Raw genomic sequence first — 23,665 nt, 5'->3', positions numbered from 1 at the left:
TTCGTGGCGGTACAAAACCCCACGAAATCCATGCCATTATGCAGTGTCGTGATACCGCCAGCGGTGTTGTGAAAGCCGCTGGTCTGGAGACCGAAGTCTCCAGCCTAGCGGTCGTTACCACCCTGGCGGTCGGAGTGGAGAAATGGCAGTTTAGCATGCTGGTCACCGCCATGCTTGTAATGCCATTTTTTTTGCCGCCGGCCTGTTGGCGGTATTACCGCCATTTCGCCACCAACCGCCAGGGTTGTAATGAGGGCCAAAGACCCTGACTACAAATTCAGCAAAGTGAAATTAACACATGTTTTTATACTTTCATTTCACTTCACCTGATTATGAGCTGTTAGGTTCTTCCATTTACGATTTTACCAGGTATGGGAGAACCTGATTGATTTTTCCAGCTGATAATTCCACCCTGAAAACTCACATCAGTCTTTGGCTGTCACAGCAGTCAAATCTTATTCCCTGTTTTTCTAATGTGGGGTGTAGGATGCACCCTCAGATAGGAAAAAAGCTTCCCTTTCCTTTCCTCACTTCCATAAAATCTCCACCCATGACCCCACCTCATCCCTGGTTCCTGCCATACATTTACCGCCTGCACAGAGCAGTGGTAAAAGTATGGGGTCATATGCCATGAAATGGTGAATTCATTGTGGTTTTATAACTGAAGTAATGTGTCCTGCATAGTAATTCCCCATTCCATAGAGTTCATATCTTATATTCATGGCACTGTGGTGGTTTTACTGGGCACTAAAGGTAACAGTGCATGCTGCCCCCAGGATTGTGCATCTCACAATCAGGATCTAAGTGCTGGTTGTAGTTAAGTTTTATTAAAAAAAAAAAAAAATAAGCAAGTTCTAATGGCTTTTGAACTTTATTTGTGGAGACCCAATGTCTAAACTGGAAATACAGGGAAACCCTCTGTTTCAGGAACCTTGTACTCCTTTCTAATATTTTCAAATGTTTTAATCAAGATTCTCTCAGGGAGGTATCAGATTCTAAAGCATTTGTTCCTGCCTCCAAATTTGGAATTCTCTCATCTATCCCTGGGGAGAAATCCAAGTTGCCAATCATTGGAAACAGTGGGGATGGCAAAGTAGTCAACCCCTTTCTTCTTGACATAGATTCCATACTTTCAACGTGGCCCTGGTTATTGGTTGTCAGCTGTAATTTGAACAAAACAGCTGGAGAGTATGAAATAAAATACAGGGCTTGCAACTCCAATCAAAACTAGGTAGCCACACTACATTAACAATAACTTACTACCCTACCATGCACTATATTCTCACAAATTATGGTATAAGTGATATAATTTAAAAGATTATAAGTGGTGCATGGTGAAGGCGTGAGTCACAGTTAACATTGTGTGGCTACCGAGTTTAATACACCGTGTATGGGAGTGAACTAATGATAATAATGTGAAAGTGTTGCATAAATTATAGTGTAATGATCAATCCAACAAGATGAGGTGAAGTTAAAGGTATCTTTATTCTATGCAGCAGAGTACTATCCCTTCGAGATGATGCAAGTCAAATGACATAACCCACTGCCTGGTTTCATTCTACATTCCATCCTAGAACATACATAATAAATGTTCCATAACACTTAAATATAAGGTAATCTTGCCTAAAGAAAGTCATACTAGACATTAGGATATAAGACATTTCCTTCCTTTCAAACAAAACACCAAAAAGTAAAAAACAATACATACAAGGTAATACACGAAATCTCCCAGTTTGGCTGGCAGACATCTTGTACAAGCACTAGATTTCACCCGTGAAGCTATGGAACCATTGCTCTTATTATATCAGGCACCTTACTAGTCACTTCTGATATATATCTTCAGCAAACATAGAGCTAATTTCCAAGATAGCCCCATTTTGATTGACATTCTTTCTAAAATGTCGAAATGATGGCAGATAACATGAATCACACTGGGTTCCTGTTTTCACAAACAAACTATCTAAATCACCACTTCGAGATAGTACTTCGCCAATCTTCTCACATTCAAAACCCTTCCATCTTGTGTGACCACACTGTTCTTATACACTTTTATCACTCTCATGGCTTGGATGCTCCTTTCCTCACAAAACCCAGCTTGCACACTTCAACCCAATTCCCAACTACAAATGAGGGTCTTTTAACCTTCCACTTGATATCATATGCCTTCTTAATATTTTCTTGCTTTCGCCTCACTCTTTCCTTAACTCCCTCAGTATACATCTCCTCCTGATCTTTGTGCTGTTTCTTCTTAAACTACCACATACACAATTTTGACACAGGATGGCTTCGCCTTAACAATCTGAAAGGACTAACGTCTGTTGTACTTTGGGGAGTGATGAGATAGTACCATAATTTCACCCTCAATTTTTCTTTCCACTGTCTTCCAAATCCACATGCCCAACTAATGCTTTCCTTAAGGATATAGTTGGATCTCCCCTCCTGACCATTACCCTTTGCCTCGGTAGTGACATGTCTAATGTTGCTATATTTAAAGGACCTCTACATTTCTTTTGCCATTAGTTGAACCCCATTGTTAGATATCAACATTTCTGGATATCTTTCTCTTGCAAATGATAATCTATTAAGGCTAAGGCAAATGTAGCTTCAGTTGGCAATGCATAATATGGGCCTGATACAACAAATCCTAATTTCTGCCAGGGTGAATCTGGCCAAGACACTGGCTAGAGAGGAGCTGGTATCAATTTCAACATTTGTTCAGCATTTACACATACTCCACACTGTCTTACTACTCTGTCTGCCATTGTATGGAGCCCTGGCGACCAAAAACATATATGTATTAACCTCTTCATAGAAGACATACCATGATGTCTCTCATGTGCAGGTTTTAAGATAACTTATTGCATGCCTTTTGGTGGAATACATTTTCCCTTTTTGAACACCAGTTCGTTCTCTACTTCTAACTCATCCGTTACTTTATTAAATGAATCTACTTCTGCTGACATCCCTCTTTTATTAGGCCATCCATGCAATATGTATCTTCTTACCTCTTGCTAAATTAAATCTTCCCCATCAGAATTCATCCATTCTTTCTCTTCTAAATGCATCGTTCATACACTCAGAACCACAGACATTGGAGTTCAATACAATTCCCAGTTTCCACTGTTCCTTCCATCCGAGTATATTCACTCCTTTCAATGCAACATACAGGGCCTCATTATGAGTTTGGGGGACTTTTGGCAAGACCACTGCTGTGGCGACAGCCATGTTGGCAGCAATCCGACCACTGTATTAAGAGTCACACTGTGAAGTCTGCAAAAAACAGCCAAATTTCTGAAACCGGCAGGACATTGGAGGATGGAAAAGAGGCGGTCCCAGCACCAGCCCCGTCAGCCCGACAAAAATCCACCCATCACATTACGATCCACAAATCATGACAGTGGTACTTCCATGGCAAAAACCATTGGCGGTATGAACCACGGCAGTCTCAACTGACTTCTGCCATAACACCACACCACACTGGATAATTTGAATACCCCACAACCTGATACACATCCACACACCCGGCCCCCCTACTCACTGCACTATATAACACACCCCAACACAGCCCACAATCCTTTGCAATCAATGCGCCACACACAACCACAGACAACCAACATCCCAAAGACTACAATATCGCAATAATAGACACCCATTTACACTTCACTATTCACACATCACACACCTGCTCAACATACCAAATACAAACATTAGTACAAGACACAATCCACAATACCCGTCACACACTCACATCATAGCACCTATACCTCACAATTTTCAAAACTCTGTACCATTCTCTCAGCACACAAGCACACCATCTTCACAACCACCACCATGTACCCGCAAAAACACCCATGTTTCACTGATAAGGAGTTGAGGGTTATGGTGGATGAAATTGTAAGGGTGGAGCTGCATCTGTTAAGAGCACAGATCCAACAAACGTTTATTGCCAGGAAAATGGATTTGTGGCAAAGGATAGTCAACAGGGTCAAATCTGTAGGCAGTTATCCACACACAAGGGAGGACATCAGGAATACGTGGAACAACCTAAGGTTCCATGGCATCTAGGTACCAGCTAGCGGTACTGAAAACTGGCGGTGGGCTCCCCATCCCCCTCCTACGTTCACATCTTGGGAGGAGAAGGTCTTGAACATCCTTCATCCTGAGGGCCTAACAGAAATACCTGGGGGAGTGGAGTCTGGTAAGTACCAACAGCATTCATGTCACACAAATGCCTGGTCCTGCATGCTCCCTCACCACCTATACCCACCCTATTTTACACTCCACCCACTACAACTCTCTCCTAATCCCCTAATACCCCTCCCTGGCATGACACATGTCCTCTACACACCCATCTAGCCCCCCCGCCCTTGGAAATGGCACATGAAGCACTGGCTAATTATTGCACTACAACTCCCAGAATGCAAAATCTCAACATATTCAACACCAGTACACTGCACCAAATATTACTTGTCATACATGTCAAACCAATATCCGTTCTAACCCATCTTGATTGTGCTAGTGTGGAACAGTACATGGCAATGACAGCAATGTAATGGCTCATACACACTAACATCCCAAGCAAAAAACAGCTATAGCAGAGTGCCCATATATTATGGCCACAGATCAGAGATCCCAAGCTAGAAATATACTCACCTAATTTGGAAAGTCAGATGGTTGAGTGGATACACATGCAGTACATCCAGATACAGGTCAATGTCTACTGTAAACTCATATACTGTGTTCTTTCAAGTACACTAATGCGCATTTTGCAGCTCTCATTAATGCCAACTACCATGCCAGACAGTTTACTAGGTAAAGGAGGTGAACAGCCATGTCAATTATCAAACAATTTCAGATGTCAACAGCAGTACCATCACCACTAACATAGTTTCCTAGCATAAAACATGGTGTATGGAACTGAAGTTACAGAGTTTCATGTTGTACCAAGTTACAATGTCATTGCTGGGGATCATGTCAATGCACTGTCTGCTTCACACACAACAGCTACAATACCCCCATTGTAATCTCACCTCTGTGTTCCACTACCTCCACAGGAAATCTTGCCATTGTCACCATGGAGGGGACACCAGAGACTGCCACTATCCCTCGGGATGAAGGCCCCAGTGAGGACAACATCCCTGGATGTCTGGACACTGACAAAGAACCTGGCCCATCTGGGACAAATGGTCAGTCAACAACTGTCAGCCTCATCCTGCCCATATCAACTCCTCCCAGCCCTGATGCACCTACATCACAGGCAACCATTCCCGTCCCAACCTGTGTCAAGGACTGTTTGATCTATTGTGTTCCCCACATTACAGGTACCTCAGTCTCACCTTTCCACCCCTAACAATGATGGACCTGCCACCACTGGGAGTGGGCACACTGTGCCAGGGGCACAGGCATGTTGGGGCAGGGTGTGTGGGAGGGATGCTGTTGGCCAGAGGATGGGGCCTCAAAGGGACACTACTGACCAGGAAACCATCTCCCAAGTTTTGGGAGCCTACCAAAGTTCACAAGGCTTGATGGGCCAAGTTATCGCCATGTTGAGGGAAATCCAAAAGCTACAGAGGGACCACCATCAGGAAGGCATACAGCAGAGGCAGGCCCAAAATGCCCACTTGGCTTTCATTGCAGGGAATCTGACAGCATTTAATACCACACTGAGTAGGTCTTGTACCCAACATCTAGCCCCTTCCACTAGCAATAATATATCAGGCCGTTCTATATCTGCAGCTGCTAGTGGAATGGAGGCCCTGCAGGGGAAGGACATACCTCAGACACCCCACCCTCTGTAGCTGAAGAACCCGCCCAAAAATGTGGCTGTCCTCCCAGACATCCAGCAGGTGCAAATGCCAAGAATAAACCCACTGCCACGAAGTAAACCTCTCCTGAACTGATCCCACTGTGTGCCACAGATACACCCTGTTGACTTTTCTGTAACCAATCTCCATTTTCCTATGGTGCAAGGGCACTGGACCTGTGTTCCCAAATGGTGTAGCAGCTACCCTGATGATGTCATCCTCCATGACTAAATCTATCACCATTTTTGTGTGTGTTTAACGTTTATAGTCACATATGTTTTTTGTATTGCCACAATAAATCACACTTTAACACAGGTCCAGTGTATGTCTTTTATCAACAATGTACAATAGTTAGGCATTCCAACTCTAGTCTGATCAAGGTACACCCATTTCTATGGACCCCATACCTCAACTCCATCAGCAGGAGACTCATTACAATAGGATTTTAACAAGACAGGTACCTAATAGGTTGTAAACCACATCTCCACACAATCAGTGAAAGATATGCCAACAGCACAGACAGAATGACTGAGAGTAGCATCAGGATGTTTGCTAACACACTTCTAAACTACATGATACAGAAATTAGGGTCATGTCACTATACAAGCAAGGCAGGATGCACACAGATTGGTTCTTTGTATCACCTGGCAAAGCCTTATCACATACCCATACCATAGCTTCCAAATGTATATATCCCATGGTAGAGACAGAGATCAGTATTGACCTTCCCATACCTGGAAACTTTCACTTGCATTGGTCACACACCTGTAGGCTTGTTACTCACCTATGTCAGTCTGCAGTGACATGCACATTGGTCTGCAGAGTAGGAACACACTGACTGTTCGATTCAAGGTAGAATACATCAAACTATTATCACTGTGAAGGGAGAGGCCATGGTACTACAATTACATATGAGCCATACACATATTCAGACACAAATGATAGCTTTTGACAACCTCATGTACCCTACAGGTAAGCTTGATGGGTATATACTTTTCCACGCCAGTGTCCTCAAAGTCTAACAATGCCAGTCCCACTCCACATAATCAAGACTCAAAGTACCTGGTACCAGCCATGTCCACTTCTCATGTCTGTCTGCAGATCTCATCTGCTTCTAACACTGTCTGTCATTTGACAAGATTAATCAGCCAAACAGGATCGAGGCAAATCTGTGTTTGTAAGAGAAGAGGGATGGGACATAGCAGAATACACTCCTCAAAACAGAGAAGTTATGTCCAGAATTGTAGCTTTGCATCTGCTATAGCAATACATGGGACTTTAGACCACTCGGTTCTGTACACAATACAATTTACAGTTTGCTTGCACAATTCACTCACAGGCATTGGAACAATCTACAACCCCACAGATGATGCAAGAAAGGAGATGACATGCTACCCAACTACTTCAGGTTGCAAATTTGAACCACAATATTACGTCTTCTTCACATACCTTTTAGTCAATTGAAGTACTGATTGATGAGATCTACCCTGGAGACTCCTGCTTTGTTTTCCTCTGGCTCTTCATCACTTGGCAGATTTGCATTTCCACCCACAGGTTCTGCTGGCTCCCCCCCATCTGGTATAAATGATATCTGTCATCTCAGGGCAAGACTGTGGAGCACGGAGAAGGCAACTATTTTTTGACATACCTGGTTGGGTGAGTAGAGGAGGCTTCCTCCTGATCTGACCAACCACCTAAATCTTTCCTTCAGGAGCCCAAAAGTCCACTCAACGACACGCCTTGCCTTCCTTGGGCCTCATTGTAATGGACTTCCCCTGGCATGGTTGGGTACCTCACTGGTGTCAACAACCAAGGACGGTTTGGATAGCCAGAGACACCAGTGAACAAATTGGTAGAACAACACACACATATACGTGGAACATCAAATATTGTGATGGCAGGAGACATACATTGGTAACACACATTTCAGTTGTAACTTACCAACCAGCCAGGCCCTCTCTGTGTGGAGTTGTGCCATCAGCAGTGGGACATTGCTGTTCCGCATGATGAAGGAATCATGGACTGATCCTGGATATTTGGCACTGACTTGTGAAATGTACTGGTCAGCCAGGAACACCAATTGAATGTTTATGGAGTGGTAGTTTTTCATGTTCCTATATACCTGCTGATTGGCACTTGGGCGAACCAAGGCTACATGGGTGCCATTGATGACTCCAACCACATGTGGAATGTGTACCATAGCATAAAAACTCTTCCTTCACATAGGCCAAATCCGCATGTTGCGGAAACCTGATGTAGCTATCCCTGTGTTTCAACAATACACAGTACATTCCGTAGAACCAGACTGAACATGGGCTGAGACATTTCTGTAGTAAGGGCCAGTGTTTTCTGAAAGGACCCAGTGGCCTGACGAGACTTGAACGATGGGAGGTATGCTATACTAATTGCGAATGGCAGGCATCAGATCTGGCTTCAAGTGATCACAAATATCCATGATAGCATGACGATTCAGCCGATATGTCAGGATGCAATGTCACTCCTTCATGGTGTGCATGTCTACTAGTGGACAGTACACTGTTGGTTGTCGTCCTCTCCTCATGGCATGAAAACGATGTGAAAAAAGTTCGAAATAGTATGTGACATGAAGCATGCAGACATCTTGTAAAGTCAAATACACAACTCACACATATCTGTTATCAAGCTCAGTTACAATCTCAGATATCAACAGTACACCACATAGTTATGAACTCAATGACACCCTACTTGATGCACATACTCCTAATTAACTATTGAAATACATATACAGATTGATCTGTTACTGTACATGGTTGTTAGTCCAACCAATTTGACATGTCTTACATATATTGTTGCACATTATCAACATTTTCAAAGCAGATGGGATCATCCGAGTAGGTGTTCATTGCTATCACCACATGTCCTCTAGTAACACAGTATTTACTGCACTGATGCACAAATTGACAACTAATCATGAAGGCAGTACTTTACAGTTGTACTGCACATTATGGGGTATTGTTAATGATGCAGGTGATAAAACCCTTCCATACATGGAATGTGCTTAAAATGGCAGCCACCTAACCTACTGTACTGGACACATGGCAGTGACCTAAGTCCGCCGGCGGAAATCGTCTTGGTGGTAGGCGGTCACAATCACAGTGGACATTGCTGCTTTTTGGAAGGCTTAGGCAAATGGCAATGTCCGCCAGTGGTGACGGTCAAGTACCTGGCAGATATAACCGCCAACTTCTGCAGTATTGCTCACTTGACTCCTGACACTGTGGCCTGCAAGACCTCCACTACCTGAGCTTCTGTGTACTGCCTCGGGAAGCTACCATGCCACATCCTGCAGGTGATAGGGCCCCAGCCTTCACCCCTGAGGAGCTTGAAAAGCTTGGGGACACCAGCCAGCGGAGCAACCACTGTAGGAAGCGGTAGGAGGACCTGAGACGCTGGGCCTGGAAGACCGCAGAGTCCCAGCTGGGGATGTCCTCCCAACGAGGAGGGGTGCCATTCAGACCTTGACCCCCTAATGGCCCGCATTTCGGCAGTCACCTATCCTGAGGTGGATGAGCATTTGAGGGTAGCACAGCAGCCACAAGGGGATAAGTACTGACTGAACCCGTGTAATTGCCTTTGATAGTTTAGTGTAAGATGTCTAGGTATTGCAGCTTTGATGATGTGGTAAGTGCCACGGGTATGGTGACTACTAGGAAGACATGGTACTACAGTTGCCAACATACACACACATATGTGGCCATTGAATTGTGCCTTGGCTTACCAAATAGTTTGACTGCATGTGGAGATGCACATATGAATGTGTCATAAGTGTGACTCTCCCCAGCCATAGATGTTTGTAACACCTGCTTTGTTATACTTCCCACCTAGTGTTCCCAAATTCATTTACCCAAATGGTAAGTTGTATAGCTCTTTGGTCTCTGACTACTTCAGATCTACTGGATCTGCTCTATGTGCAACATTGGGTTTGACAGATGAGTAACAGGGTCATGTAATCCTGTGTCCTGAAATAGTAGGACACTTCATGTGAGGCTGTCATCCTAATCAGGATTTTGGTATGGCCAAGTTACTACACTCCCTATGAGGTTTGAGGAGGTGTCCCCATCGTCATGTCAGATTCATACATTGGGAAAAGTGAAGTTTGAAAAGGTTGGATATCCACATTTCATGGTATTACACTGACGTGTGTACAAATACCTTTCATTCTAATGTATTTGGTGTAGAAAAGGTAAGTGGCTGTGCTGCTGATCCCTTAGCCCATGTATATTTTCCATGCTACATAGGGCTATACCATACCTAAATGAGTGCAACATATGCTATTTGCTGCCTACATCATGTGTCAATTGATACTTCGTGCCTGATTTGATGTTGAAGCCTCTATTTTCCCAGACTTACCTTAGCAAATCTGAGGCTGTTTGTTCAGCAGTGAGTATGGCTCTGCTCATTTCTGTTTGATTAAATGGTGTATCAGGTGTCACATTTCACATACACCTGTTGGTGTTGTGAGATTTGTTGTCATTCAATTTGCTTGACTCTAGGTGTATGTGTCATTCGTGGGTACATTAGTAATCAGTTGTGTAAGTGTTATGTCTGGACTAAGGTAGTAGGAATCACGTCTTGACAGTTGTTAGTGATGTAGGTGTTCAGATGCTGTCATGTAGAAGTTTCTATTCAGCATGTATGGTGGGATGCTATGAGCCCTTCATACACATTGTTTGGTGTCCATTGTTATGTTGGTGTTACTATGCTCCTTGTGGTTGTCTGAGGATGTATCCTGTGTGCTAGGCCCCTACTGTAGTGAATACACTTCTTGTCTATGTGACAATGTATCATATTAGTGGGTGCAGAAACTCCTAAAGTATATTTTCCTAGTATTTAGATAGATGTTTCAATGACATGCTAGGTCACTTTGTGATGCACACTGTATGGGAATACCATAAGTAGTGTCTTCATCGGAGGTGTTGCCCTTGTATAAGTTGTGTACAGAATGATCAGTTAGGCATGTGATTGGAAAGCAACATGCTGTGCTGTGTTTGAAGCAAGATACGTTTACTTTCATGGAACATGACTACTAGTGATGGACTGGGCAGATGTGAAGTTGGGGTAGGCATGTCACTGTGTTATCAATCAACTGTATTTCCTTAGACTGATTTGATGGTGGACAGTGATGACCTGTATGGGGATAGTTGATGTAGCCAATTCATCTTGTGCATGATGCTTCTGAGTTACAGCTAAATTGATGGGATGGAGATGTAGTGGTCAGATGGTTGGCTTCTGTTGTGGGCGAGACTGTGTTCATATGGGAAAGTTGGAAGTATGTTGTTGTGATATGATGTAGTCACTGAATGGTTTCTAACTGGGGCTTTATATGACAAAGATGTTTTGTTACTGTTGTGAATGTTGTAATGCATGTGTGTGTGACGAATGTGATGATCTTCTCTCTCTCTCTCTTTCTGTGCATCAGCATCGCCAGGTGAAGGAGAGTGGGCACAGGCGAGTGAGGAAGCTGCCTCCACAGGACGTGGAGTGCTGAGACCACCGACACTGAGGTACCCAGTGGCCCAGACGGTGAGGGGAGTACCACAGGGGAGACAGTACCCATGTCTTCATCATCGGAATCCTCCCCCAGTGGAAACTCCCTGGCAGTGGCGAACACATCTGGGACCACCCCAGCTCCATCTCTGTCCACCACCCCCCATACTACCACCGCCCTCCCAGCAGTTCCCCACCCGGTTTGTCATGCCCGCTCACCCAAGAGGGTGGGCGTCTTCTTTGCCACAGGTACCTCTGCCCCTATTAACCCTGCTCTGCTCAGTGAGGAGGCTATTGTCCTCCTGAGGTCAATCTCTGTGGGTCAGTCTACCATCATGAATGCCATTCAACAGAGTAATGTGTTCCTGGAGGACACTCACAGTGTACTGGCTGACCTACAGAGATCCTTTCAGGCTCTGGCCCCCACACTGACGGCAGCCAGTCACCCTTTGCCTTCCATTCTCCCTCACCTTCCTCTTGACAATCCTAAACTCCTCTTCTCCACCCAGCCAAAGCACACAGACAGACAAGTATGCATCCATGTCAACATCCAAGGGTACCTCAGAGAAAAACAAGCACCACAAGACACACCACTGGCATGCACACAAGCAACATACACCGGTGCACATATCAACAGTCACAACCTGCCCTGACACCTCCCTCACCCCAGCATCACAGACACAACACCTGACACACCTCCAGACATCACACCAACATTCACAGATCCAGCCACTACACCTATCTTACCCACAGACAGCACCACAGCAGACCCTCAGACATCTACCCCAGTCACCACATCCACAGTCATCACAACCACTGACACTCCTACATGTAGCACATCCACCATACCTGCACTTGTCCACCCACCACGGCACCCCCAGCACCTCCACCCCCCTTCAGTCCCGTACACATAAACACCCTCACTCACCCATCCAACAGACAGCCACCACCCACAAGCATTCCTCACAGACACACGCACCCACGACAGCCACACTGACACGTCAGACAACAACGCTCTCACCCTCCACTTTCGAACCCCCTTCAGATGACCGTCCCTGTGCGTCTAAAAAGTGTTATTTTCATGTTTTGACCTTTTCCCTACTCCTCTTCCCCCATGAGGCCCCTAAATGCTCCATTTCCCGGCCCAGACCCGTCTCCTCATCCTCCAAGGCCTCCCCTAGCCCCCCTGGAAGTACCTGAGGCCCTCCCACCACCAAGAAGTGTGACCTCCCAAGAGAACCCAACCCTCCTCTTAGCCTAGACCTAAACCCCCCTCCCAAGCCCAATACCAAAGGAGCCCTTCCCACGCCTAAGTCCACACACCCCATCTCCCTCACTAATCCCTGAGGTGCCTGCTGCCCCCTTGATGCCCCTACCTGTGGAGGTTACATGGCAATCAGGAGTAAAGTTCGGGGCACCAAGATATGCATCAAGTGCATGTTGCACTATTTATATTTGGACTGGCCTATGGCCTTGGACATTTTAATATTTGTTAAAAAATTTGATAGGTATGTGGACCAACCAGTTGTTGGCTTCGACGTTACATATTTCTCCTGGATTTCTTTTATTAGGGCATATTTAAAAATGGCTGACATTAATTGTGGTTAACTATTTGTGTGTAAGTGGAGCTTGTGCTACCTGTTTCGTCTGGGCAGCATGTAAGGTTGTGTGCAGTGCATTTGTCCCCCAGTGATGGGTGTGTTGTGTGATGGCCATGTGTATGTTGAGGACATGTTGTTATCATGATATTGAGTGGTGTTTCTGTTGACATGCATTTGGTGCAGTATTGGTTGGCCTTTTGGGCTTTGACTGTGCACGTGTGCATGTTTGGTAATGGTTTGTCAGATATGTTGTGATGTGTGCTTGCTGGGTATGTCAAATGCTGCATTGCATGGTTGTGTGACCCTATAGGTGGTGTGTTGTGTTAAATGTGTGATTTGTCAATGGGTAGTGTCTATTGTGGGTGCTTGTCAATGTATTGATGGTGTTGTGGTTGTGGTGTTGTAGCGCTGTTTTGTGGTGTTGTGTGTGACTGTGCCGGTGATGTGTTTCTGTGAGTAGGTGTGTGTTTTTGAAGTGTGTGTGTGTGTGTGTTTGTGTGTGTGTGTGTGTGTGATAGCCGTAGTGTGTGTACTGTGTATGAGCGTGTGAGTATGTGGCTGTCTGTGAGTGTGCGAGTCAGTGGCAGGTTAAGTGTGTCTCTTATCCTTGACACCCATTCCCGATTAGAATGTTGTGTGTGCGTACGACCTTCCACAATTTACAACAGTGGCAGGTGTGTGTGTACTTACAGTTGCTGTCGTCGTCTTCAGCGTTGAATCCGGTGTCTCTTTGTGAGCAGGAGCAGCGGGAAGACTTGTACTTCTGGTTCTATGGTGACAACAGGTAACTATGGCTTCCTGAAGGTGACAGTTGGTTTCTGCCTGGGCTTCCGTGGTGGTGCGACTGCAGCGGAAACCTTGACAGTGTGCAACCTCATAATCTGTCCGGTGGAAACAAGGTCTCCGCCGGCCTGCAGGTGTCTATCAGTTGTCCTTCACCACTAGGCCACACTGGCTGTGCCATCGGTTCATTGGCTGTATTTTGTTGGGAATACTGCCACGGTCATAATATGGTGGTCTTCTCTGCTAGCCTGTTGGCGGTGCGACCGGCACCACCAACATGGCGGTCCTGGGACTACCAAACCCGTAATGAGGCCCACAGTGTTACAACAGCAGATCTCCCTTTAAATGTTATCTCAGTGTCAACATAACCCATAACATCTATTACAGAGCCATCAAAGCTTTCTGCTATAATATCAGATGCTTTTAAGTCTCCTACATCCCAAACTCCTTCAAATTTTTGAACAAAATACTTTTGTGTAATAATTGTCCAAGGCAATCTTGAATCAGCCAAGTTCCAGTTCAGTGTCCATTAACCACACCATGCATTTAGGTGGGCTTTTGACTTCATTATCCTGTCAACATCATTAATATTTTTAGGAGACAAAACCATACCTCTTTCATTGTCATTCTTACAGTCACACTTGTATTCACACTCTCCAATCCTTCAGTTGCTCATTTATGCCACTTTCCCTTACATACTGTTGTGTCCTTTCCTCAAATCTCTACACACATGAGCAAAATGCCCAATCCTGCCACATTTCTTGCATTCTTTGCCCACAGCAGGAAACTGAGCTGAAAATGCAATATGGTTCATGCTACCACAATGATAGCATGATACCTTCTCTATTGTATTCCCCTTGCAATGTGGAATAACCAAAATGTTATTAAATGAGGCATGCAAATCGCTATATAAAATAATACAAATTTGCACAGTGACAAGTGTGCAAATCGCTGCAGTATTACTAAATAACTTTGCACCATAAATAAATGAGAACTTCCTCAGTGTAAATGAATGTAACTTCCTGTAAGACCATTAATCACACTCTGCACTGTATGTGATGAGCATGCAGATTTCTATTTGTAGGAGTATCCCTACAGGAGCAGAGAAAATGTCCTCTTTCTCCTTATCCTCCTTTGTTTTCCTTCCAGGTCACGTGACAAGGAGCAATGTAACTTATACAAGCGAGTCATTTTCGGTGCAGCTTAACCCCTAGGGTGTCATGGACGAGGTGAAGCCCATCCCCTTCCACCCCTGACCCCCCCCGTGATGTCAGCAAATCACAGAAGGCATCCTCCCATCGCGCTGGAAGCTCAGCTTCCAGGGTGATCGAAAGAGAAATGCTATGCATTTCTCTTTCGATCACGTGGGGGAGGCCCAGAGAGGCTTCAAAGGGAAGGAAAGGAATTTCCTTCCCGTTGAAGTCTCTCTGAGCGTTTCAAAAGCCGGATTGCAAAGCAATCCGGCTTTTGAAACGCCCACCAGACACCAGGGATTTTCTTAGTTTTTTTAAATTGGCAGAAGGGAGCGACCCCTTGGGCAAGGGTCGCTCCCAGGGGGGGCATTTTTTTGGAAGGCCTTTTCTGCCCCCCCCTGGGGGCAGATCGGCCTATTATTAGGCCGATCTGCCCCCAGGGGAGGCATAAACATCTAGGCACCAGGGATCTTTTTTTTTTTTTGGAGATGGGGAGTGACCCCTTAGGCAAAGGTCGCACCCCTAGGGGGGAAATTATATTTAGGCCATTTCTGCCCCCCTTGGGGGAGATTGGCCTATTTTCATGAGGCCAATCTGCCCCCAAGGGGGACAGAAACCACTAGACACCAGGGATTTTTTTTTTTTTACGTGAATTTCACGCAAGGGGAGTGACCCCTTAGGCAAGGGTCGCTCCCCTGTGGGGAAAATTTATTTTAGGCCATTTCGGCCCCCCTGGGGGGGGCAGATCAGCCTATTTTGATTAGGCCGATCTGTCCCCAAGGGGGGCATAAACCACTAGGCACCGGGGATTTTTTTATTTTTTTTGTTTTACAGATGGGGAGCGACCCCTTGGACAAGGGTCGCTCCCCTGGAGGGGAAAATTGTATTTAGGCCATTTCTGGGGGCAGACCAGCCGATTTTTGCTACGCCAATCTGCCCCCAAGGGGGCAGAAACCACTAGGCACCGGGGATTTTTTTTTTGCGAAAATGTCACGCAGGGGGAGCGACCCCGTAGGCAAGGGTCGCTCCCGGGGGAGGTTGGGGGGACAAATTTATTTTAGGCCATTTCTGCCCCCCCTGGGGGCAGATCGGCCTATTGTTATGAGGCCGATCTGACCCCAGGGGGGGGCAGAAGCCTCTAGGCGCCAGGGCAAATTTCTGCCCCCCTTGAGGGCAGATCGGCCGATTTTAGGTCAACCTGCACCCAAGGGGGCAGAAACCACTAGGCACCGGGGATTTTTTTTTTGCACCAATGTCACGCAAGGGGAGCGACCCTGTAGGCAAGGGGAGCTCCTGGGGAGGGGTTGGGCGGGCAAATTTATTTTAGGCCATTTCTGCCCCGCCTGGGGCCGGCTGAGCTAGAGGCCAAAATCCACAGGTATGCACTTTGCAAAAAACACCTCTGTTTTCTGTGAAAAAATGTGATGTGTCCACATTGTGTTTTGGGCCATTTCCTTTCGTGGGCGCTAGGCCTACCCACACAAGTGAGGTACCATTTTTATCGGGAGACTTGGGGGAACGCTGGGTGGAAGGAAATTTGTGGCTCCTCTCAGATTCCAGAACTTTCTGTCACCGAAATGTGAGGAAAATGTGTTTTTTTAGCCAAATTTTGAGGTTTGCAAAGAATTCTGGGTAACAGAACCTGTTCAGAGCCCCACAAGTAACCCCATCTTGGATTCCCCTAGGTCTCTAGTTTTCAGAAATGCACAGGTTTGGTAGGTTTCCCTAGGTGCCGGCTGAGCTAGAGGCCAAAATCTACAGGTAGGCACTTTGCAAAAAACACCTCTGTTTTCTGTCAAAAATTGTGATGTGTTCACGTTGTGTTTTGGGACATTTCCTATCGCGGGCGCTAGGCCTAATCACACAAGTGAGGTATCATTTTTATCTGGAGACTTGGGGGAACATAGAATAGCAAAAGAAGTGTTATTGCCCCTTGTCTTTCTCTACATTTTTTCCTTCCAAATATAAGAGAGTGTGTAAAAAAGACGTCTATTTGAGAAATGCCCTGTAATTCACATGCTAGTATGGTCACCCCGGAATTCAGAGATGTGCAAATAACCACTGCTCCTCAACACCTTATTTTGTGCCCATTTTGGAAATACAAAGGTTTTCTTGATAGCTATTTTTCACTCTTTATATTTCAGCAAATTAATTGCTATATACCCGGTATAGAATGAAAACGCACTGCATAGTGCAGCTTATTTATTGGCTCTGGGTACCTAGGGTTCTTGATGAACCTACAAGTCCTATATATCCCCGCAACCAGAAGAGTCCAGCAGACGTAACGGTATATTGCTTTAAAGAATCTGACATTGCAGGAAAAAGTTACAGAGTAAAACGTAGAGAAAAATTGCTGTTGTTTTCACCTCAATTTCAATATTTTTCTTTTTCAGTTGTTATTTTCTGTACACAATTACCCCTTGCTGAATTCAGAATTTTGTCTACTTTTCAGAAATGTTTAGGTTTCTGGAATCCAGCATTGGTTTCACGCCCATTTCTGTCACTGACTGGAAGGAGGCTGAACGCACAAAAAATCATAAAAATGGGGTATGTCCCAGTAAAATGCCAAATTTGTGTTGAAAAATTGTTTTTTTTTATTCAAGTCTGCCTGTTCCTGAAAGCTGGGAAGCTGTTGATTTTAGCACTGCACACCCTTTGTTGATGACATTTTCAGGGGAAAAAACACAAGCCTTCTTCTGCAGCCACTTTTTTTAACTATGTGGCTCACAGCAGGGTGAATTCTTCGTGGCATCGTCTTTTAAATTAACTCTCTCGCAGCAAGCACTGCACGAAGGTGTGTACTGAATAACACACTTGTGGTAGGCAGTTTCTCGGATATAGTACTAGTGAGCAGACATACCGCACAGTGTCGGCTCTATAACTTGCGGCAGCATGTTTAGAACTACTTGCTCGCAGGAAGCAGGAGTTTTTCTCTAACGCTCCATCTTTTCAATGAGCTTGGTCACCCTCACGCTCTAATGCTGTGTCTTTTGAATGAGCTCGGCCTCCCTCGCGCTTAACCAGGGAATGAGTATAACATCCTAAAATTCAGTTTGTCAGTAATAATGAAAAGAGTGCTTTACTACAACCACACTGTTCACCAGAGTATTAATCCTCTCGTTAGTAGTGAAACTTGACACGTAATATTAACTGGTACCAAAGTTTTGAAGTAGATAAAAAAAACGGGTTTTAAGGAGGTAACACTGCTCCTGTGCTGCGTAGCTTGAGTAGTAACATGTGTTCCTCCCTCTCTCCTCGCCACTTGTAATGATCAATCCAACAAGATGAGGTGAAGTTAGAGGTATCTTTATACCTTGCAGCACAGTACTATCCCTTCCAGATGATCCCAGTCAAATTACATAACACACTGCCTGATTCCATACTACGTTCCATTCCAGAACACACATAATAAATGTTCCATAACACTTAAATATAACAAAGGTAATCTTGCCTAAAGAGAGTCATACTAGACATTAAGGTGGTCATTACAACCCTGGTGGTCGGTGTTTTAAACGGCGGTAAGACCGCCAACAGGCCGGCGGTAAAAAAATTGCAATTACGACCGTGGCGGAAACCGCCAACAAAGACAGCCACTTTGACACTCCGACCGCCACGGCGGTTCTAACAAACAGTGCAGCGGTCACCGCCAACAGACAGGTGGGAGACAATGTACCGCCCACACTATTATGACAGGCCAATCCGCCACCTTTTCCGGGGCGGATTCACCACGGATAAAAACATGGCGGAAACAGGAATCCCGAAGGGAAAACGCTCACCTCTACACACCCCACAAGGAACGAGGACACCATGGATCCGGAACTCCAAATTCTCCCTGCAATAGTCTTCCTACTCCTCTACCAGGAGCACGAACGCCGGCGGCGAAGACCACGGTGAGTACTGCACCTACAACACAGGGGAGGCAAAAAACAGGGACACACACACCAACACCCCCACCCTCACCCACTACAACACACACACACACTAATGCATATCAATACATCACAGTTACACCCCCCGGAAGAATGCAAAGACAATAGAAAATGAGTGTAACCATTGTAATATATTAAAAGCAAGTAGGCAGAAATATATATGTACACCATGTACAAAATATATACCAAGCATAGTAGTCCAGGTAGTGCACTAAGAAAGTCAGTGGAACACTGGGACCACACGGTATGGGCGAGGCCCACAGAAGATCCCCGACCATGACGGAGAGAACACTGCAGGGGCATCAGAGAGCAACTAAACAGGCACCTCAGGGGGAGGGAAAGGGGAGGCACCTCAGCCGCTTGAGTGCACAACGCCAAATCCACGAGGGGGGCACATGCCCACTGTTACATCCTGGGGAGTGCAAAGCCACAGTCTCTCAAGTCTCTCCAGTGGGTGGTTTGCCCACTGCCATATCCTGGGGAGTGCAAAGCCACAGTCTCTCAAGTCTCTACAGTGGGTGGGTTGCCCACTGCCATATCCTGGGGAGTGCAAAGCCACAGTCTCTCAAGTCTCTACAGTGGATGGGTTGCCCACTGCCATATCTTGGGGAGTGCAAAGCCACAGTCTCACAAGTGGATGACAGTCTCCACTGGGTCTGGAGGGGGCATGATGCCCAGAGTGCTTCATCCTGCCAAGGATTGGGGTAGTGGATGCTTTTCTCCACTGGTTCTGGAGGGGGCTTGGTGCCCAGAGTGATTCATCCTGCCAAGGATTGGGGTAGTGGATGCTTTTCTCCACTGGTTCTGGAGGGGGCTTGGTGCCCACAGTGCTTCATCCTGCCAAGGATTGGGGTAGTGGATGCTTTTCTCCACTGAGTCTGGAGGGGGCATGGTGCCCAGAGTGCTTCATCCTGCCAAGGATTGGGGTAGTGGATGCTTTTCTCCACTGGTTCTGGAGGGGGCTTGGTGCCCAGAGTGCTTCATCCTGCCAAGGATTGGGGTAGTGGATGCTTTTCTCCACTGGTTCTGGAGGGGACTTGGTGCCCAGAGTGCTTCATCCTGCCAAGGATTGGGGTAGTGGATGCTTTTCTCCACTGGGTCTGGAGGGGGCATGGTGCCCAGAGTGCTTCATCCTGCCAAGGATTGGGGTAGTGGATGCTTTCCTCCACTGGTTCTGGAGGGGGCTTTGTGCCCATAGTGCATCATTCACCCCGTGACGGACTCAGTTGCGTCAGTGCCCTTGCCGCTCATAGGCCAGCGGTGCTTGAGACGGCGGTGCACTGTTCAGCGGTGCTTGAGATGGCGGTGCCCTGTTAAGCGGTGCTTGAGATGGCGGTGCCCTGTGCAGCGGTGCTTGAGACGGCGGTGCCCTGTGCAGCGGTGCTAGAGATGGCGGTCTCCATTGCAGGGTCTCAGCTGCTGTCAGAGTCACCAGATCCTCGGGGTCTGCGCACGTTCCCAACACGTCCACCACTGAACAGCTCCAGGACTCTGATAGATAAATCACAGAGGCTAAGAGAGTTCAAGAGGGGAAGAAGGGATTAGGAAGGGAACCGCTGGGAAGGAGACCTGTAGTAAGAAAAAGGTTAAAACACACAATGTGAAAATTACATCTCATGAAATCAATACTAGACTATGACTCTAAGCCTAGACATTCTGAAAACATGAACAACCTACGAATTAGGCTTAAAATGACTAAGTTTCAGTATGGACGGATACCTGTAAGGGAATCAAGATGGATTAAATGAAACTTTCAAATTCAAGTACTTTCCTTTACATGAGAATCAGGAAAACATTCTGAATAAGTTCTAAACCAGTGATATGAATTCTTTTCTGAGAATGCATACTAGGACCATGCAATATTGCATCAAGAAACTCTGGCCTTCTGTGTTCTCTTGAAATGTTTCAACACGAATTACGCACATTGCGGATTTTCATATATATAGTAAACACCATAAAAGGATTGTGCACCATGAATAACACAATATGGATTGAGGAAACAAATCACTCAACTTGTCAACTCGAAAATTACCTAATAAATGTCTTAAAATAGTGGCATACAATGAATAACATTAATTAAGCTCGAGGAGAGAATTGTGCGTCTTGCCGATTCGAGTGCCACCATGTAAAATGTCAAGAAATGGTAGCACGCAATGAATATCAAGGTTAAATCACCAATAAACGAATCGCGCGTCTTGCCGATTCATAAGCCACGATGTAAATCCCAAGAAATAACAGCGCGCAATGAATAACAAGATTAAAGCACCATGAAACGAATTGCGCGTCTTTTGCCGATTCTTAAGCCACCATGTAAATGTCAAAAAATGGTAGCGTGCAATGAACAACAAAGTTAAATCATCATGAAACGAATCGCGCGTCTTGCCGATTCATAAGTCACCATGTCAATGTCAAGAAATGGTAGCGCGCAATGAACAACAAGGTTAAAGCACCATGAAACTAATTGCGCGTCTTGCCGATTCTTAAGCCACCATGCAAATGTCAAGAAATGGTAGCGCGCAATGAATAACAAGATTAAATCAGCATGAAACGAATCGCGCGTCTTGCCGATTCGTAAGCCACCATACAAATGTCGAGAAATGGTGGCGCGCAAAGTAATCGGTTAATCATTAAAGAATTAGGCCAAGAATATTAAAGTTCTTGATAACAGCGTCGGGAGGCCAGCCCAACCACCGTCTTACCACCCAGAACAAGGATCACCAATGAAGAATGAAGTGCAGAGGCCTGGAAGATCAAATAGGCCATCGGGACAGGAGCTCAGGAAGTAGCTGCTGCTCTGCACCGGCACCTCTAAATAGTGAGCACTTGGAGCTGGGCTGGCTCCCTTTTATAGAGTCTTGGCCCAGCCCACAACCACACCCAGGCATGCTGCAGGGAAAATCTCTGGAAGGCCCTGGAAATGGACCACACCCTAACACACTCTGAAAGCCTGCAGCAATACATTGCAAATGAACAGTATTTGTAAACACATTAAAAATAAGTGTCCAGGATTAAACTCTGCAATGCAAAAGGTTAAACAACAATTTATCAGCACAATGCATAAATCACGTTGTTTTGAGAGTGCTGGATTTTTGCATTCTAGTCGCCAATAGAGCGCGCACTGCCCTGGTGTTAGCAGCTGCTGGCGGTCCTTCATGGCCCAGCGGGGCTTTTGCTGGTGGTCCTCATTGGCCCAGCGGGGCTTTTGCTGGCGGTCCTTCATGGCCCAGAGGGGCTTTTGCTGGCGGTCCTTCATGGCCCAGCGGGGCTTGTGCTGGCGGTCCTTTATGGCCCAGCGGGGCTTGTGCTGGCGGTCCTTCATGGCCCATGGGGCTTTTGCTGGCGGTCCTTAATGGCCCATTGGGGCTTTTGCTGGCAGTCCTTCATGGCCCAGAGGGGCTTGTGCTGGCGGTCCTTCATGGCCCAGCAGGGCTTTTGCTGGCGGTCCTTCATGGCCCAGCGGGGCTTTTGCTGGCGGTCCTTCATGGTCCAGCGGGGCTTTTACAGGCGATCCTTCAAGGCCCAGCGGGGCTAGTGCTGGCCTCCTGGGCAGGTGGGCTGGTGCTGGCGGTGGCCTCCTGGGCAGCTGGGCTGGTGCTGGCGGTGGCCTCCTGGGCAGGTGGGCTGGTGCTGGCGGTCCTGTCCTGGGCAGCTGGGATTGTGCCGGCTGTGGCCTCCTGGACAGGTGGGCTGGTGCTGGCAGTCCTGTCCTGGGCAGCTGGGATTGTGCTGGAGGTGGGCTCCTGGGCATCGGGGATGATGGCGGTCTTCTCCCCCGTGCTGCTCTTCCCAGACTTGCCGGGTTTCTTGTGGCCCTTCCCCACCTTGGAAGGTGCCACAGCTGACTCCACACTCCCACCGGGACCCCTGGGAGCGGCTTTGGTGGCTGGAGTCTTCCCCCTCTCTCCAGATTCGGGTGACTACAGGCACCACTGGTCCCGGAGATGTTGTGGCTAAGGTGCTAGTTCGGGACCTATGAGACGGACGGGGTGGGGGATGTGTGAGAAAGAGGTCAAGGTTGGACAGGAAAAGTTTTTTTGACACACTGGGACGGGTAGCTGGAGGGGGTTTGGGAGTGGAGGAAGAGGTGGTGGTTGTAGGAGGTGTACATTTGGTGACTTTGGGTGAAGGTGCATGCGCTGGAGGCTGTCGTGAGGTGGATGGCTGTTGGGTGGGTGTGTGCCTGCATTTGTGTATCTTCGGAGGGGGCGTCACAGACACACTGGGAGAGGACACAGGGGACGTGTGAATGGTAGTGGGGGTGGTGACTGCACGTGAGCGGTGTGTGGTGGTGGGTGTGCCGGAGAGGGACGTAGTGGCTGTAGAGGTAGTGCATGCAGGTGTGAGTGTAGACGAGACTGGGAGGGAGGAGGGATACGAGGAGGAGAGGGACACAGTGGAGGCAGTGGATGTTGGTGTGTCTGCATGTGTGTGATGCATGCGTAAGTGCCTGTGGGATGTGTGGTGCTTATGTTTGCCTGAGCTTCCCTTGTGTGTTGACGTGTGTGCATGCTGGTCTGTAGGTGTGCTTGGGATAGGCTGAGGTACAGGGGATTGGGTCGGGGTGGAGGAAGTTGGAGGGGGAGGCTAGAGACGGAGACAATGGCTGCCATCAGTGCTGAGGCCAGAGTCTGAAAAGCTCGCTGAAGGGTCGCCCGACCAGAATGAATGCCCTCCAGGAATGCATTGGTTTGTTGCAACTGCCTCTCTACACCCTGAATGGCATTCAAAATGGTAGACTGCCCAACAGTGAGGGACCTGAGGAGGTCAGTGGCCTCCTCACTGAGGGAAGAAGGGGTGACTGGGGCAGGGCCTGAGTTGCCTGGGGCGAA

The sequence above is a fragment of the Pleurodeles waltl genome, chromosome 6, assembly GCF_031143425.1.
Source record: "Pleurodeles waltl isolate 20211129_DDA chromosome 6, aPleWal1.hap1.20221129, whole genome shotgun sequence".
NCBI lineage: Eukaryota > Metazoa > Chordata > Amphibia > Caudata > Salamandridae > Pleurodeles > Pleurodeles waltl.
This window is presented reverse-complemented; position numbering follows the sequence as displayed.